At 38.2% G+C, this 19480-nt stretch overlaps 1 protein-coding gene across 8 annotated transcripts in view; it reads left to right on the forward strand.

Moving 5' to 3' along the window:
• HDAC4 (histone deacetylase 4) overlaps positions 1–19480 on the forward strand; it is a 104058-nt gene that overhangs the window by 29167 nt on the left and 55411 nt on the right. For 2 of the 8 annotated variants that reach the window (XM_089083994.1, XM_089083995.1), the window contains exon 1: positions 14717–15271. The exons of 4 other annotated variants lie outside the window; for them this stretch is intronic. The gene's annotated coding sequence lies outside the window, so the exon portion shown is untranslated. Of the gene's footprint in view, positions 1–14716; positions 15272–19480 lie in introns of those variants that run through there. 2 more of the 8 variants (XM_089083999.1, XM_089084000.1) reach the window with 1 other exon arrangement.

Consider the following 19480-nt stretch of genomic DNA (forward strand, 5'->3'; position numbering starts at 1 on the left):
GCATTGACCGCTTCTATTTATATAACACTCTCGTACCTTCACCGCACCCCCGCGCGTACCGTCTTCGCGCTCCCATCCACCCCGCCCATCCGCCCTGTCGCCCTGTACACGCTCGTGCCCCCCTCCCTGCGTCTCACCCCCGCGCGAACGTACGGAAATACACACAGGTATACGTGCCACGTGTGCGTGCGTGTGTGTGTGTGCGTGTGTGTGTGTGTGTGTGTGTGTGTGTGTGTGTGTGTGTGGGTGGTTTGCGAAACATTTTTTGCATTGTGTTTCTTCTCGTTGGACAGCAGGATCGCGTTGGTATGGTAACAGACGTAGCTTTCGCACGATCATTTATGGAAGAAGTAAGTTTTCTTTGAAAAGTAGGTCGACTCAAGTCCACGATATACTCGCGTAACGGTCGACATCGCAGAAAAGAACGGGAGCAATCCCGCTGGCAAAATCGATGGAGCGCGCGTATTCCCCGGTGAGCCACCTTTGATTTCTTCTCTATAGGACTGTCCTCTTCATATCTCGTGTAGAAACGCAGAAACAAACTGTGAACGATCGTTCGTTCCGTCAATCGCAGAACCTTGTACCGAGCCAACTTTAAACGTAAATTGAGCTTTGAGCTTCTATAATTGCGTTTCACGTAGCCAACTTTTGCAAAGGGAATCATAATAATTATCATTACGATATATTATTTTTTTCCTTTATCGTGGATGACTGGCTATATTTCCAGCATTAAAAAGTTTAAAGATTAATATTTAATAGTACTAACTTTAGATTTATTAATTTAATCTTGGATTATTAATTCTACATATCTCTACTCAACTACGATCAATCTCTGTCAAAAATGCAAATTACGTTAAAGATCAGATTCTATTTTTGAAAAGTTTTATATGCGATTTAAATATTATCGCGTATCCGCATTCGCGATATTACACTCTAGCGTATTTACACCTTCGCACATTCACGTACAAGAATAACAAGAATATCGGTTTTGATAAAAATTGCAAAGTTGAATGTTGTGAAGTGATTAACACCGGACGTTACAAGCAACAGCTCTCTAACAAATCTGACAGTAATTCATCAACACGTTTTTGCCTCGCTAGGACAGGGTCCTCAAATGTCGCTCTCGATATCGATCTTTTCGATTGGTTGGATTAAAGTTTAACCAATACCAGCAAACGGAGACGCAGAGACACAGCACTATATATATATATATATATATATATATATATATATATATATATATATATATATATAGTGCATACAGCTTTACAAAAAATAAAAGCTTCTGAAAACCTATTACCTAACCTATTACGTTGGCGATAAAAATTGAAATCCATTTTGTTTTTGATCGCAGTTGCTATATCATTTAGGCATATTTGTAACGGAATAGGAAAATCGATTCAATTTCGCAAATACGTAATTTATCAATTGTTTTTTTTTTTTTGCAAATAACGGATATATATAAATATGGTATATTGAATAAATTTTCTGAAATTGAGAAACGCTGCAGATAAATTAACATTCTTGGCACCAACGTCTGAAAATGACTAAAGAGAACGGTCATTGAGACATTCTGGTCGTCAAAGTTATTATTGCGTATGCGTGTTTTTGATCGCAGTTGCTATATAATTTAAGGATATTTGTAACAGAATAGGCAAATCGATCCAATTTCGCAGATATATAATACATTTTTGTCAATTTGTTCTTTTTTAAGAAATAACGCGTATACATAAAAGTAAATAAATATGGCATGTCAAAGAAGGATTCTCCGAAGTCTAGATAGACGCCGCAGATAAATTAACATTTTTGGCAGCGACGTCTGAAAATGATGAAAGAGAAACGGTCATTGAGACGTTCTGGTCGGCAAAGTTATTGCGTATACGCGTCATGTCGCACGACGGGAGATCATCGGACATCGATATGGATGGGCACCGATATTCGGCTAAGTCGCCGGCGTGGCCTCGAGTATTCGGAGCATCGGCACGGTTACACGAGCGGCCAGCGTGCTCGCTCTCGGCGTATAAACTCGAGATGGGATTAGCGAATTTGCCGCATACCGCGCGCGCATGCACACAATCGACCGATACACATTGGCGTTAATACCGACGCGCGGTGCCGTCGAGGTGCACACAAAATAGCGGCCGCGCGTTTATTTTCGTCGGCTCTATTTATTTTCGCTCTCGCGCGCCTCGCAGCGCAAACCGTCGCTGTTTCATCCGACGACGTCCCGAGAATGCCGCCTCCGTTGAATTTTCGCGTTTCACCGCCGGCTCTTTTCGCGAATTTCCAGCCCGATTAACGATTGTCCGCCCAAATTGAGTCGTGTAACGGAGTCGGAGTGTTGTTTTATCGTCGCGATTTATCACACGGGGTAAATCACACGAGTCGTGTAAAAAATAGAAATAATCGAAACAATTAATACATCTGCTTCTTGATATTACGTGAGGATCGTATGTTTCTTATTTCAGTTTCAATTTTTTTTTTCTACGTATCGTTGTCTGTTATTCTATATAAAACGTTCATTATCAGGTGTATCGATACTGAAGAATTTTTGCTCGATATTAAGGGCTCTCCCGTTACACGACACAATTATCGCTCCACACTTTGTACTCCATCGACGTGTTCCGCTCTCGCGCATCGATTTAAGGTATCTCCATGGTTGATTTTGATGTTAATGCAGCGCGCATAACGAGCGCAGCAACGCGATGAGGACACGTTACATCACACAAAGGCCGCGCGTACGCGAGGGATGGACGAGAGAAGAGACGGTGCCCAAACGAGCGAACGAGCGAGGGAGAACAGAGGGCGAAGGAGGATCCATATAGTTCAAATCTATTCAAGACTCGGCTTTGGTAGCCTGCCAATTCTATTTTCTCGGGCGAAGGCGGGTTCGCATTGTGCCCGCGCTAATTTTGTTACGGACCACCGCGCCATGCTCGTGTGTGGGTGGGTGGTGTGGTGCTGTTGATGTTGGTGTTGGTGCTCGCTCGTTGCCGCACGCCGATCCCCTTCGTCCGTTTGTTCGTTTTCGTTCTCGTTGCCGAGGAAATACACGCGAGAAAGTTGCGCAGCATCCTTCGGCGGCAATATCGATCCTTTCTACACGATCCGCAACCGCGTGCGCGAGCGCGCGCGCGCGCGCGCGCGCGCGCGCGCGCTATAACGAGTTTGATATTTTTCCAATAAATTGCCGTCATCCGTGGCCGATGGGCGGCAAAAGTTCCGTCGACATTAATAATATGCGCGCGAAAGTCTCGCGTAAAATGTATATTCCTCGCGCTTATCGCGCCGAGAATCTTTCGCTCGCCAACTCCCGGTATATCAAGGAATTTCTTTCACGAGAGAGCATCGCGCCGAGATCGACGAAAGTCCGCGTCGTGTTTTGCATGCAGAAAAAGAAAACGTATTCCCGTCCCTGGCAAGTTCCGGCAAAGCGTCGCGGAATTTATCGCGCGCACAGATTTAAGTGGGATAAAATTTATCGCGCGCACAGATTTAAGTGGGATAAAATTTATCGCAGATGGATTCCAAATCGGCGAAGGATAATAGCGCGAACCGATTGAAAAGAAAGTGTGCTGTAAATAAACGATCAGAGCCAGCCCACCTAGGCTAAAAAAGCTAAAAGCTAAAAGACTTTTCGCAGCTATTCCGCGATCGTATAGGCCTGTTACGCGAATCGCGCGAGTAATTAACATTTTATATTCGCGAGAATTATTCCCGATGCAATTGCACGTGACATTAAGAGCTATCGCTAGACGCTCGCTCGTGAAAATTTGAATTCACGGCGAAAGCGCAGGCTGAAAAACACGCCGATCGATCGCGCACACGAACGTTCCTATTTTCGTCCCTGCGCGGCCGTTGCTGCACCGACCAATGTTGTCATCGATTACTCATCCCGCGCTGCTCTTTGCTGCATTTTTCATCGGCGTTCGCATAAAATGCTCTCGATGCGCCACGATGAAAAATACAGTCATCCCCGTGCCCCTCCTCCTCGCTCACCGTCCTTTTAATGCAATTCGTAGCAGAATCGTACCTCTAAATCTTATCCAAGTGGGGGGGGGGGAGGGGCGTTTCAATAAATTTAGCTCTTATCGAGACAGCAGTGAAATACTTTTAAGCTGTGAGATATTTTAACGCGATGCTGCCGGACATTTATTACTCTTTTATGCGGTGATAAATACGTACACGGGGGTGTGCCGCGGAGCTTCGGCGAACTCAACCACAAATTTTGTAACAAGTTGAAAGCTGAGTTTTCCTTAAATGAGGAGGAGAATTTAACGCTCTAATATGTAATTATTTTTATTCCAGCAAAGTTTTATCTTTAATTTAATATTATATTTTGTTACATTCGCGCTATCGCGTGATCCTTGTTTGCAATTTCAGTTCTATTTATTTAAATAGAATTTTAATAGAATTTGCCTACGCGTGTGAGCAACAGCTCATTTGTGTCTTTTTAAATATAAATTTTTAATTTATGCTGCTTCAGACTATTTTTCAATTTTATTGAACCATGGTCTATACATATATACATATCTGATGCATTTAATGCTAAATATGGCCGTCCGAGTTTTCTCATATAAAGATTGCACACGATGTTATCTCGAGCTCAGCATCAAGCGGCTACATTTAGCATGGAGTATGAGTTATTAATACGGGCCTATTTGTGGTGGACAAGCGATTCTTCTTAGCGATGAAGTCGAAGTCCAAATTGGTGCTTGACCGCATCCACATCTGGAGAGGTAAGATTAATGTTAGTCGCAAACGTTTGGCACACAAATTACAGTCCCGTTCAATTCCGCGAAATACTTTCGGCGGAAATTTCGTGAGCGGTGCAAAGATTGATTACTCAACACAAATTTAGTCATTATCATGCCATTAGCAATGATTTTATCAATGAGATTTCTGAATATAAACGATCATGATAAATTCTTCACGTTAATTGATTTCGCAGCGATTGTGCGGCACCGACATTAAAAAAGATTCAATGTAAGTGATTTATTTCATTTTTTTTTCTTTTAATTGAGAAAATCAATTTTGTAAAAAAGATTTTTAAAGATTAGATAATTAAATAATCGAATATAGATCAAGTTTTGTATATGGGAGAGTTCAATTTTAATTTACTCTTCATATGTAATTTCATATGTAATGTAAGCTCTTTATTTTATATATTTATTTAATATACGAACTGGATCAGAATATAAAATATGCTGTGAAATTGATTAAAATTGTTACGAAATATGAAGCTTTTTTCAGCGTTATTCGAACATTTGTTTAAATATGATGTGGCGCGTCTATTGTAATACAAAAAAAAATGTAAAAATATAGGTTACGGTAGTTGGATTACGATAAGCTCGTCACACATACAAATCATGGAATGGAATCGAATTATCAGTAGTGAAAGTGATTTTCTTGGGCATGTGATTTCGGCTTAATTTGATTAGACTTTTGCTCTCGTCAACAGCAATGGCTACTTTGATCTCGGCATATTATATCGTGTATTTACTTTGGTGCTCCCGGCCACTGATCAAAGCGATCGTTCCTTCCGTGGTGGAAAGATCGGTGATCAAAGTTCGTTCCGTCGATGTTTCTTTTTCGACATGACGCTTTATTTTTGTATTTATTCTCGTTTTCCAGTCGTTTTGTTTCTTTCGCGATTGGGCAAGTCTTTACATGTTTCGTAATCATGCGAAGAGAAAGCTTTTATTTTACAAATTTATTTTCCTCTTGTTCTATATCAATATCTACATTAATATATGTGTTATTTATATATATATATATATACATATATATATATATATATATACTGAAAAATAATTTAGTTTTTTCTTGATAAAATATAATAACAATTTTATTTGTAAAGAGATTTAGGACACAAAGTTACAAATTTGCTCTTTTTATAGATCAATTTATATTAATTTTGATAATTGATGATTTTGATCTTTATCTTACAAATTTTACATATAAAATTAAAATTAATAAATAAATATCATATATTTAACAAAATTTAAATTTAAAAGATGATAACATAAATTTCACCAGCAATATCTCTAAAGATGATCAAGTTATGTGAAAAATATATTATGACTTTGACCTTTCGAACGCAGGAATAAAAGAATTAATTCAGAATAGATTTTAAAGACTCTTTAGATCTTATTTTAAATTATTTTAGAGATTCTTTAAGACTTTTCTATGAAGATTTTCACCATTAAAATAATAAGTATTGTATCCATTGGATTATTATTCAGAAATACAATATCTGTGAATTTTCGGAGAAATGTCCTAAATCCCCGTCCATTTTTAGTCATTACCGACTTTTGCGAATGGAAAATGTACGAAGCATGCCTATATAACCAGGAGATTACGATTCTCGCGTGTCGTTTCCGCGCGCAACGTTCTCGCGCGAGGAAAGTGGAGGCGGCGCCGTCGCCGTCGCGCGGCCTCCGGCCAGGCCGACGAGAGGGGTGAGAAGGGGGTAGTAAACATAACCCAGATTCGCGGCCGGTGGCGCCCAATCCAGGGAGGGAGACAGAAAGAGAGATAGAGATGGAGAAAGAGAGAAAGAGAGAGAGAGAGAGAGAAAAAGAGACTAGGGCGAACCAATAACCTAGCCTAATAGCGTCATGGAAGTCGACGTTGCTTTTCTTTCCCTCCTCCTCTTTCTCTCGCAAAGGTCACCCTAGAAGAGTCCACGGATTGAGTGCCGGTTCTATTTATAGCGACTATCACCTCTCATCTCTCCCCTCTCTCTCTCTCTCTCTCTCTCTCTTTCTCTCTCTCTCTCTCTCTCTACCCTTCGTCCCTTCTCTTCATCTTTGCCTTCACCAGTCGTCGCTTCTCTCTCTCTCTCTCTCTCTCTCTCTCTCTCTCTCTCTCTTGTTCTCTCTCTATTTTGCCCTCTCTCCTTTGCGTTTCCCTTCCTTCTCAGGACCCTTGCTGCCGTCGTCTCCCTTGGACTCCACGAACACCACCCCTGACACGTTTCCATCTCTCTATCCGCCATCACCACCCGGCGGTTGTCGCGCAGCCTCGTCCCACTCGGTCCTCCCACGAAAGACCTATGAAGCTATAAATAGTCCGGGCTCTCCTCACCTTCCCTCCGCCCGCACCTCCCTGGTTGGCGGATCGAACGGCGGGAGTGGCGGAACGGTCCCTACCTGTTAACCTACGACGATGACGACGATGACGGCGCTGATGGATCCGTTGAGTGCACGAGAAACCAAGAGGAGGTGACGTCTTTTGTTCATTTAAATAAGGAGAAAATTATGAAATTATTTCAAAATATTTATCTTTATATAAAAATAATAGATTACTTTCATATATCGATATATCGTATAAAAATAATAGTTCAAAACAGCTGCGAAAATATGTGAATTTTACTGAGAATAAAATTTGTTTTGAATTAATACAATTATGTGAAAGTATTACAAGTATAAAACAAATTTTAATTTTTCAATTCTGTTGAAAATCTTTCTTTTTTTAGCTTCATGATAACGATGTGCTTAATTGAGCATTTTAACATCTACTCTATTTTTGACGAATCGTATCAAAAAAATCATTACAGAAGTTAATCATGTCGAATATATAATTCACATAATATTGTATATTATAATTCAATGATTATTACCACATATTATTATTCAATGATCAATAATATAATTCAATCTTTATTTGTTTTTTTAATCATCTGTTTTTAATATCAGTATCAACATTTTCTCGGGCGCCAGGGACATTCTGAGTCGTTTCGCACCAGTATCGCGCGATTATGGATCACACATGCGAAATCTCGGGGTTTCCCCTGGCAACATCACGATTGCGCTCGACCGCCCTTCTTCTCGTCGTATTGTGCTGTCTTTTTCGTCGTATCTTCTGTGAGTCAGAAAACGGCGCGGGCGCCGCCTCGCGCTGTCACGGTGGCGCCAAGTCGCCCTTTTGCCGGGCAATTTTTCTGTCAGGTCCGCGTTTTCGTACATACACGCGTTTCGCAGCCGAGAATTGATCATGATAAACGATACGATAATACCCGACGATTTCGAGTTCTCGAGTCCTTTGATAATTATCTTCACAGAAATGATAGAGGTAAGAGCGATTGCATTTAAAAAGTGCTATCTCTTTCTTTATTCGTTTTTTTTTTATTTCATAGACAGGCGTAATAATTCTTCGTCGTGTTTTACGTATTTAGAGAGAATTGAGTTCATTCCACTTTGCATTTTCTACTTTGTATGCTTTAGAAACGTATAATAAGACCTGTAGTAAGACACCTTTGAGAGATTCGTGACCTGAAATTTAAATAAAATTTTAATAAATATAATTAATTAGAATGATTAGTATGTGTTTTACAGTGTGTTTACTATTTCTAAGAAGATACTAAATTTATATCATTAAATCGCCTTTCAATAAATGCCTAAAATTTGGAATTTTTTCCGCAGAAAAATAGAAAACTTATACTCAGTTATATTTACAAAAAAAATTTTTTTTATTACTTTGAACCAAATAAGATTTTTTATAAAAAATTTTCAAATATCGCGAAAAAATCATTTTTTGCATTTTAAAATTCAGTTATTTTAAAAATAACATGCTGAAAAAGTTTAATTTGTCATCATTTTCAGCAAAATTCTATAAGAAACATCTTATCTGATTCAAAATAATCTTTTGTTGTAAAGTAATATTATTGTAGAATTTTAGTTAAATACATATATGGCACTTTCAAAATTATTATATATATATATATATATATATATATATATATATATATATTTATTATATAAATTAATTATATAAATGAGTATTGAAATTTTAAATCTTTTTTAATGTATAACACAGGAACGTGTGTTTCATGACCAACCAATTCTCTTTCTCTCTATGTAATTCGGTAATCTTCTACTCTCTTCTTCTCTTTCATAAAACGACTTGAGGAATTTAGGACACGAGTCCAAGATTATTTTTGTAGTTCAAGACAGCGCGGGTATCGATGCGATGAAAGAAAATTTGTTTAAAGATCCGACGAGCAAGGCTCGCTGCACTTTACTGCCTTTTCTCGCCTCTTCTCACGCTTCATCCTTCGTCCTCCTCGCTCCTCTCGTCCTCTCGCTTTGTCCGCCGCCGTTAGATTTTTACACTCCCACTTTTTTTTTCTTTCCCGCGTCGACTTATGTATATCTGTCTTTGTCTACCACCCGCGTCAGTCGGTTCTTTTTCACTATACAGTGGCATGAAAACGTCGACTCGTCGGACGAGCGGCGAATATTAATGCGTGTTTTTACACGTGTGGACGTTTATTTTTGTCCGTATTTTTAGCGGTCGGTATTTTCGAACGAGCCGGTCACTATTTTCGTACTAGTACACACATACGTCCTCCGTATTACCGCGAGAGAGTGCCCATCTAACCAAACTGTGTTCTCTCTTCGAGCAATATATGCTATTTCCCGTTATAGTACTCTGTGCAATAATCAATTTTAGCAATCTGTGTGTAGCGTTTTAAATGTAACTTTATTTAGAGGAAAAATATAGCGCTATAAATAGAATATCTCTATTTTAAACATTGTTCAAATAACATATATCGTATAATTAATAAAAAAGTAACAAAAGTATTTTTTGTTATAATTTAATTATAATTATTCTGAAAAGCAAAGTTTTTTACTTGTCAGAGAGAGAGAGAGAGAGAGAGAGAGAGAGAGAGAGAGAGAGAGAGAGAGAGAGAGAGAGAGAGAGAGAGAGAGAGAATAAAACTATATTTTTACTTCAAATGGAAATAGCATGGATTTTTCGTTAGATATTTTTATAATTTTTTTGTTGCTTGAAAGCAATAAATAGCATATTGAAAATTAGCAATGTCTATATCGCATACATGTATTTTTACATATGTTTATATGTACAAATATATGTATATACACGCGCGCGCGCGCGCGCGCACACACACACACACACACACACACACACACACACACACACACACACATATACACACACACACACACATATATATTATATATATTTATTCATTCTACGAAGTAAAGTGACACTTCGTAGAAATTCGAACCACCCTGAAAGCAATCCGTCTAGAACGAGATGCCGTCGACAAGATGCGCGGTTTTTTTAAACGGTCGGCTTTTTAAAGACGCGTATTTATATGCGCCGGACGACCTCATGCTGAGATCGGGACCGCTCGATGCGATCCTCGTGTCTGGTTTTCCACGTGAACCTACCGAGTCTCGCTGAAACTCGTGTTTCCTGTCGAAGACAGTATGATTTTAACCGTAGGACACGCAAGTCTACAAATAAAAGTAGAATCTTGGCGAATATTTTGATGCTGCAACATATAAAAATAATCTTTTATCGAGATTTTGGTGTTTTTCACGATAATAAAAATATTATGAAAGATATATCTTTCATTAACTTGAAACTATCAAAAAAATAAATTGATATTATCGCAGTGATTATTAATATTGGATGGATGAAATATAATTTGCACGCATTATATGTTGAATATTTTTATGTGGAATTTTCTTTTTGTTTCTGGTAAAAAAGTTATCTGACACTTATGAAGAATTCGCTTATACATATAAACTGTTTTTTTTTTTGTTCAATTTTTCATAAATATTTACAAACCTTTTATATTTTTTTATAAATCTATTTTTATAACCATTTGCAAATCAATGGTCAGTATTGAACATCAATTTTATTTCCTAAAATCAGCTTTGTAGAAAAAGTATTTTAATAAAAGTAAATGTAAAAGTAAATATAAAAGTTAATCGTGTTTTCTGAGTCTGTGTTATCTTTCTGCATATAATTTTAAGAGGTTTACTTTTATTTTCAGGTAAGTACAAACAGTTTTTGCGTGTCCGGCTGTCACGATGGTGTCGAAGGGGTGAAAGGGCTGTAGCTAGGTAAGCAGCTAAAAATAAAGTCTGTACATCATATCGAGCGATCCGCTATAAATAGTCCGAAGCAACTGAGAGGCTCTAAATGTATTAGAGACGCCTGACTTGCTGCATCATCTTTTACACAAATTATAAAAATACGTCGTGACTCTACGTAACTCGCATATTATGCCACATTGGAATTACTTTGCTGTCTCGCTCCCCGTACTATATGTTTTGCACAAAAGAATGTTTTTCTTGTAAAAAAATATTTTTGTTAAAAAAAAAACCAAGTCTTTTTATCAGTAAATTATACAAAAGTGAAAATAATTGTCTACCTTTAATTATTCTTGAACGATATGAAAATCATATGCAAATGAGTGAAATCTCAGTTTCTTAGAATTACGAGGACAGTGAAATGAAATATTTAGATTGTAAGGATTTTTTTTCTAACGCTAAACGCTTTACGAATTTTTTTATTTCTCTAAGTGGGGAAGACGTGATCGCTATTCCGCTGAATGAACTAGAATGAACTAGAAAATCGACAATTTTCCGACCACCTCTTTTACATAACAATACATATGCATGAGATATTACGCTCCATTCGGCCGATGTGTTTAACGTATCCAGCCTGATGGATCGATAGAGTTTAGGGCGGGCGGGGGTTGGTAGTAGGCGAGAGGAAACCCGCTTAGCGTGACCTTGCTCGCTATTTTTGGAAGACGGCACGTGATTGGAAGATGATTCTTTTTTTTTAGCTACCGAGTGAAAAAAAAAAGAATCCCGTTGATCGAATTAGATCTATGGGGACGGGAAAGAGCAGGCTCGTCAAAGGCATGGAGGTGCACAATATTACGTGCGAGAAACTTGTCAGAGAGAAAATGTGACTTTTCTCTCTTGTTTTCTAATACTTTAGAGTGGAATCGATCGTTATTGTCAAGCCTACCCGCCACTTTCCGAAGGAAACCACCTGCAGTCTGCGGAGCAAGGGCATCATACCGGAGTTGCATTTCTCAAGCGCGATGCGTTTATTTTAGGATGTGCGACAGGAAAGAATATAGATATACGAGATAGGCGATTTAGGCGATCTTTCTCTCAGAGAAATGCAAACATTTCCAATGCGTTTACATCAGAATTTTTGTAATTTATCTTTACATCGCAGATATTTATATTTCAGATTCATACATGTATAATTCATACAGCTTATGTATTCAACCGCGTATTTTCTGCGCATTGAAAAGCCACGTGAGGAATATCCCATGTCGTCATTTTTTTTCTCTAAATAAATTATCTTTGTCTCTAAAATTTGGCTTTGTATTTTTATACTATAGATATACGAAAATTATCTCTATTTATCATAATCGGCATGACACGCTTCTTTTTATTATTTATGGAAAATAACACTCTGGAATAATATTGTTTTACGTACGTTTTATATTATTTGCAATTTTTATACATTACCCACGTAATGAATTCGAAACCCACGTTGCAGAATTCGGCGTGAATTTTTAGAAAATAGAGCGCGTTGTTCGATGTATTCTTTTGCAAAATGCAAATCGAAGCTGTAGTTGCGCCGTGTCAGGATTGCGTCAGAGAGCACGATCTCGGACCAAATGTCAATTTGCGCAGCGACATGATTAATCCAAATGAGCGAATAATTCTGACTCTGCTTGCTCCGGCTTACCAATAACGTGGTCAAGGAAATATTGATAAAATGTAATTCCCGTTCCAATCGAGGACTAGAACCTAGATAGATATGATAGATGAAACTCCAAGATAGACTCAATTTCTCAAAATTGCTGACTGCAATTTTCATAATAGATTAGAACATTATTTCTTCTAACTTTCAACCTCGGCAGACTTTCTTTAGAAAACAGTTTTCCAAAGAAATCAAAGAATGATTATTCCTTATCATAATTTTTTAAACGTCCTGATAATTTTAAATTAAATTTTAAAATCTTAACAGTCTGACATTTTTTCCGAAAAAATATTATTTTATCAATAAGTATCTTATTTTCTAAATTTCTATTTTTCTACATCTAAGAAATTTATACTGATAGAAAATTATATTCTTCATAATTTCATGTATGTATGTATATATGTGTATGTATAGATATGTATATGTACACACACACACACACACACACACACACACACATTTATTTATTTATATATATAATTCGATCAGGAACTTGAATGGATGATGCGATACGACTACGTGTATTTTTTTCTTCTCCGTACCATGACCATACGATTTGATAAGCGTAATCTGTGCAGTGTCATTAACGCCAGCAACGCAGTCGTTGATTATTATATGATTTCGGTGAATTAAAGCGTAGAAAACAAAGGGCTGGCGATAAGAGAACTTGCCAGCCACAGCGCCCACGGACTTCCGATAGCGTGCAATGCATTTTTAAGTCGTTCAGATTATTTTACATTTGTATTGAAACTTGTTTACTTACAAATCTTTTGAGCCCATTCTGTTATTGACAGAGTCGATTAGTCATCGTCTGAATTTTAGATCAATATACTTAAATTCTTCTTTTTCAATTAAAACATTTCTATTCAATATTCAAAAAGTCAATGTAGATATACGTTTATTTATTTTATACTAATAAATTAAGAGATATAATTAAAATAAATTTTAATTGAAATAACTACAAAAAAATCTTTCCAGCAACAAAATTATATCTTGAAAATATTTTTGAAGAATATCAATAGGATGAATCACATAGTCGCGTTCAACGTTAGATGTTATACCATGAGAAGTTTAACGACTTGTATGCGGTAACGATTGATGGATATACTTTTCTTACGTGGGTAGACGTAATCGCGAGGGATTGAACTAATCGGGATATAAATACCGATTACAGGAAAAATATCGATTTTTCAAGCGCGTAATGAGGTAAACCCTCCGGGCTCGCTATCCGATGATTAATCGGGCTCATCTATTTATGACGAGGAAACAGAGTTGAATAGAATGACGTATGTACCTAACTGCCCACGTTACCGTAACGCACGATATCGTAACGTTTGCCCTACGCGTTTGCATTACTCACCCGTTCGATCGGTTTACCGCCATTTGCGCGGAACGTTTGCGTTTGACACGTGTCGCGAATATCCGCAATTATCTGTTTCGCGTGCATATCCGTAATGAGAGGCGTCGGAGTTCTATTCTAGGAATGTGTCAAAGGTAAAGAACAAAAGAAATTTGCAAAGGCAAGTCTGAATATAGATGAATTGAAACAACATTCTTATACGAGTAATGCATAATTATTACCATCAATGTTTGCTTTGTCAATAGTCGAGTCTCATTTCAAATTTGTTGGTGAAATAAATGTGATTACGTGGAAAATTAAACTTATTAACTTAGTTTAAAATGCAATATAAAAATTTATAAAATCAATAACCTTCATTTTTAGAAATTTTGTAATTAGTAAATATAAATTAGAATTATAATTTTGACAATTAGACAAGTTGGACTTATATTTAATATTTTTAGTAATGATTACAAAGCCAAGGATTTAAAATTTTATATTTTAAGTTTCTAAACTTACAAAGTTATATTGAAATTTTATGATTATTAGTAAATTTGAAATTTATTATAATTTCAAGTTGGATAATATTTTACTACAGATTCGTCAATAATATAAATTTCTACGAAATTAATTACGCGCCATCTCGCGTTTACGCGAAAACGGAGTTCGCTGGTTCGCGGTGCCGAAGATGCGAGAGACGATCCTGGGGCGCGCGAGGAAACGCGTGGACACACAACAATGCTGGGTCTCTATAAATAATCGAGTCTGCGGCGGCGGCCGCGCGGTGGCGCAGGCGTCGTGCGCGCGCGAGAGACGAGAGGCGCGACGCGGCCGCGCGATGCAGTTCCTTCTTGTGTATCGTGCGGCGTGTGTCTGTCCTCGCTGCTGCCGTTACCAATCGAATCGCTCCGTTTGCGTGCCCGTCGATGCGACCTTCGTCCCGCGTAACAGCGACCGTCGCCGCCAGCGCGTCTCCCGGGTGCAGCAGCGACGTTGCGCCGCGCTCCGTTCGCCGTCGGTGCACCGCGTACGCTCCCGTGCATATTGCGTCTCGGTGTGTGCCGTAATTATCGTCGTCGTCATCATCATCGTCGTCATCATCGTCGTCGTCGTCGTCGTCGTCGTTATCGTTGTGTTGTTGGCGTTGTGATCGACGAGAATGACAATCATCGGCACGATCGACTGTGTGTGAGAGCGTGCGGTACGAAAAGATCTAAAGAGAGAACGGAGAACGTTGAACAGGCGCGCGTCTGTGGTGAGAGAAGAATTTGAGTGTCGTCGGATTTATCTGTCCTTTTTCTCATTCTTTCGCGCGCGTTGGTGGATACTCAAATTGCCTGAAGCAGAGGAGGATCTGGGACGGACGCCGTGCGAGAGGTAAATGGAGAAACGATACTCTTTTTTTTTTTTTTTTTTGTTCGGAAACGTTCGGTGACTGCGGCTACCAAGCGCGGGCAGTCATATTTCCGCGATTTCACGGAGAGCGGTGTCGCAACGAACGTAAGCGGGCGACGACGGGTCGAGGAGGCGCGTTGCACGAAGATCTACGGATCGCGCGAGGCGGATCGTTTTCCCTGCGCTCTCTCGCTTTGCGTTCACCCGATAGTGTGCGCGCGCGCACGCGCGCGCGTCCTCCGTTCCACGCAATCTGCATTCTTTCGCGTCGCTCCGCGTCCCGGAGCGCGAGAGTATCTTTCGCTCGATAAATGCGGTCGACACACAGTGCCCCGCGATAGGAGCAAAAGACGAAGACGCGTCTCTCTCTCTCTCTCTCTCTCTCTCTCTCTCTCTCTCTCTCTCTCTCTGTCTGTCTGTCTGTCTGTCTCTCTCTCTCTCTGTCTCCCTCTCCCTCTCCCTCTTTTCTCTCCATGTCTAATTGCTCTTTCTCTCTCGCGCTCTCTCCTTTTGGTAGCGCGGCACGCTTTTATCGCGTAACTCGCGGCATCGAATATTAATGAGCTCCATCGACAAAAACAGACTGCTCGGCGTTTCTGTTTTCCGCGCCGCGCCGGAAGATAATGACGCTTTCCTTTTCTGCGGATAAACGGATGCCTCGCGCGAGTGCCAATAAAGTCACGTCATCGCAACGCATTCGCATTTCGCCTCAAACTTTAAATCGTCCGCGATGCGTCCGAAGATCACGTAACGTGACGTAACGTGAAAAAAAAAAGCAGACGACCGTGATCGTCGGATACACGTGTCCGAAGCGTAAACACGACATACACCACTAAGATCTGATCGCGAAAGAGGGTCGATGGGAGAGAAAGAGCGTGGCTGCTCTCTCGGGCAGCAGGAAAATGCTCCGCACGCAGGAAACACCTGTTGTGTGCGACGCCCACGTTCGGAGTCGATCGCTCGCTTGCGCGTGGCAATAGGTATATGACAGTCGATTATTAAACGGGCCACTCAGAAGTCAGTGGTCAATTCTATGAAAAGGAGATATAAAAAAAATTGATAAAGTTGCAAACTAATCGCGTGTTCTCGCATTAAAATAAAAAAAAAAAAAAATTACAACAGGTGGAATTGATCTGAAAAATATTAGGAATATGTTTTTCTCGATAGGCTTTCTCGAAAATTAGTCTGCCCATTATATCTGCATATTAATAAAAAATATAAAAATATTTTTTTTTCTCTTTATTATATTGTAAAAAAAAATGTCTCTTCGAATATGTCGTGTATATTATATAATGTTAAATATAGCATAAATGTAAATTATATTAATACTAAAATTTTACAAAAATATTTTATTATTTATCAAAATTTAGCTATTAGAATTTCTATGATGCCATATATTTATTTTTCTAATATCATAAATCCACATTGGTTCTACAATCTTTATATACTTCTAAAATAAATATTTTTTACAATAAATTGTTTTTTTATTATCACGAGAATTTTCGCTAGATATTACCGCGAGAAGAGGAGAGTTAAACAAAATATCCTAATGTAAAGAGAATTTCTGTTTGAAAACAGCGGTCGTCATTGGAAAAAAAAACAAACAAAACATGGCATATTGATTTATGCTATTTATCGTCGAACATAAAGTCTCGCACTTTCATTTATACGCGATGAATGAAGAACGGCTATACCCGTGACGCGACAGTCGAACGATTCGGTTCGATTCGTCGATCCCGGACGTCGCGTCGTTGCATCGCCGGTCGTTCAACGGTCAACGAACGAAAACAGCGCGGCGTGAGCGTGAGCGTGCCGAAGAAAGATTTACGCGCGAGTTGCGTCGCGCAACACGACACGGCGATAACGACGATCACGTTTGTCGAATCAAACGCTCACGCGTAGAATTGAAAATAACGATATTTCGCCGACAGGTAAAGGTCCTTTCATACGCGTCCTCACGCGCGCGAGAACGATTCGCCTGACATTTACGTCGGTCATAGACGATTAATATCTCGATAACCTTATCGCGCCGAAAAGCGCATAAATAATATTTTGCGTCATATCGAAATATCGTCACGGTGCACGATGTTAGATTTATTATTTATTTGTACATCTAATCTTGTGATTGCATTTCGAATTAACGTATCGCTGCATGTGAAAGTGGCAAGCACATTTTAATAATTGTAGATATATTATTTTAATTTAAAACGATGTCCTTGTTTTAGAAATGTTTCAGAAGCAATATCGTTTCAAAGAAATTATATTTTATTTCAATTATAAATCGAATTTTTTATTAATATTTAAAGGGCATTATACATAAAATAAAAAGGGAATTAATTTCGTATGTGACTCGTGCACTAATATTATTAATTTTATTTTATATATGATTTCATATATAACAATGCGTATATAACGTAGATTATATTACTAGCGACCAATTAGCGACGTGTTGAGATATGCAATTTAATTGGGTTAAGCGGATCTGCGAGTGTACAATATTGGAATCTTGCGTAGAATGCGCGCGTGTTGGCAATCGATAAATACATACAAATTCGATGATATTCGTAAAATTCGTTTTACACAAAGTGTAACTTCGAAAACGCTTTGAAAAATGCCTAACAAAGTTGGAACTTTGCGTTTACAAAATCAAGAAAAGATTCTAATTATCAAAATAGAATAGATAAAACCTAAATTGATAAGATTATTCAAGTTTTCTTCAATGATAATCATAAGTCAAGAATATATATTAGGAAAGTTTATATGAAGAGATATAAAATTGTATATTATTTGCATCTGTAAACAGAACAGAACATTTTATCTAAAAAAAAGTCTTAATTACAGTTAAATTTTTTAAACATTTTTATTAATTAATTAAATTATTTTTATTTTGCAATAAAAAAATATCTATTCGAACGTATTTGTTCGGATGATGTTGTGTAACAATTGAGACTTGATTAGAATTCGAGAATTTTCTATTTCGATATTCTTGCAAAGGAAAGATTTTAGCCAGGAAATATCGTTATATCTGCATCGTTATCGAGCGTACTCCAAGTCGCGTGAAACGGGCTTAACGCGAGAGAATTAAAATTCCACCTAGGTCGCGCTGTGTCTCACGAGCGCTCCCTCGCTTTCTGCCTTTCTTTGCGGCGCATACCGTCATCGATTCATCGCGGCATTTTACGATGTGGAAGCCGAAGAACCTCACTTCCGAAGTCGTCGTTCTACGTAACCGCGTAACCCGTGAACGTGCGCGCGCGCGCGCACACACACACACACACACACACACACACACACATACACACACAGACACACACACACACACACACACACACACACACACATACAGCGTGCACGAAATACGTGAAAAAGAGAAACACGACATAGAAACTTTCCCTTCGTAAAACGCATGATTCGTGTGTCGCTTCTTTCGTTCGCGAAGCGATGGATCGCAAGTTCGTTCTCCTCGAGTCCCGACCCACATAGCGAGTTCTCGCAACTGTCTTCATAATCGTGAAGCGCCCGCGGTGAACTTGGTAATTAAGTCGACGGATATTGACGTAGTTTTAACTCTCAAACGCCATACTCCGCAAAGTCAATATTGAACGCTACATCGGATCTGATGATTGCAGTTGTTACCCGTTTCCCATCAAGTTTGTTTTTTTTTTTTTTTTCAAGGTCAAGCAATTTGATTAAAGAAATTTTTAAAAGTTTTTGGAAAGCCATAGAATGAAAAGTTATTATTATATTAAAGTTATTATTTAAAAATCTGTTCAATTACACATGATTATATTTTTTTATAAGAGACGTCCACATTTTTCTGTAATTTCTAAATTAAATCTCGATTTTCATTCCATTTAATATTGATCTCAAATGAATTAAAATAAATTCTTTATATAATGCTTGATATATTTTAATAAAGTGAAATAATAAGTTTATTTATTAATATACAATTATTATAACTATTTCTTAGTACTTTTTTATCTGAGACTAATTAAACGTAGCTATTAAAAAATTTTATCAAATTACTTTTTGTTGAAAGAAAGATTAACTTATCACACTACGATTATATAAATAGAGAATATTTTTTTTTGTTTATTACTATGTAAAAAACTTAAAGAAACTTTATTTACTTGGTGTATTTAGAAAGACCCTTATACCTTCGTTGTTCTGTCTGTTATGAAAAATTCGACG

The sequence above is a fragment of the Pogonomyrmex barbatus genome, unplaced genomic scaffold, assembly GCF_055798465.1.
Source record: "Pogonomyrmex barbatus isolate J1 unplaced genomic scaffold, ASM5579846v1 scaffold8, whole genome shotgun sequence".
Classification (NCBI taxonomy): Eukaryota; Metazoa; Arthropoda; class Insecta; order Hymenoptera; family Formicidae; genus Pogonomyrmex; species Pogonomyrmex barbatus.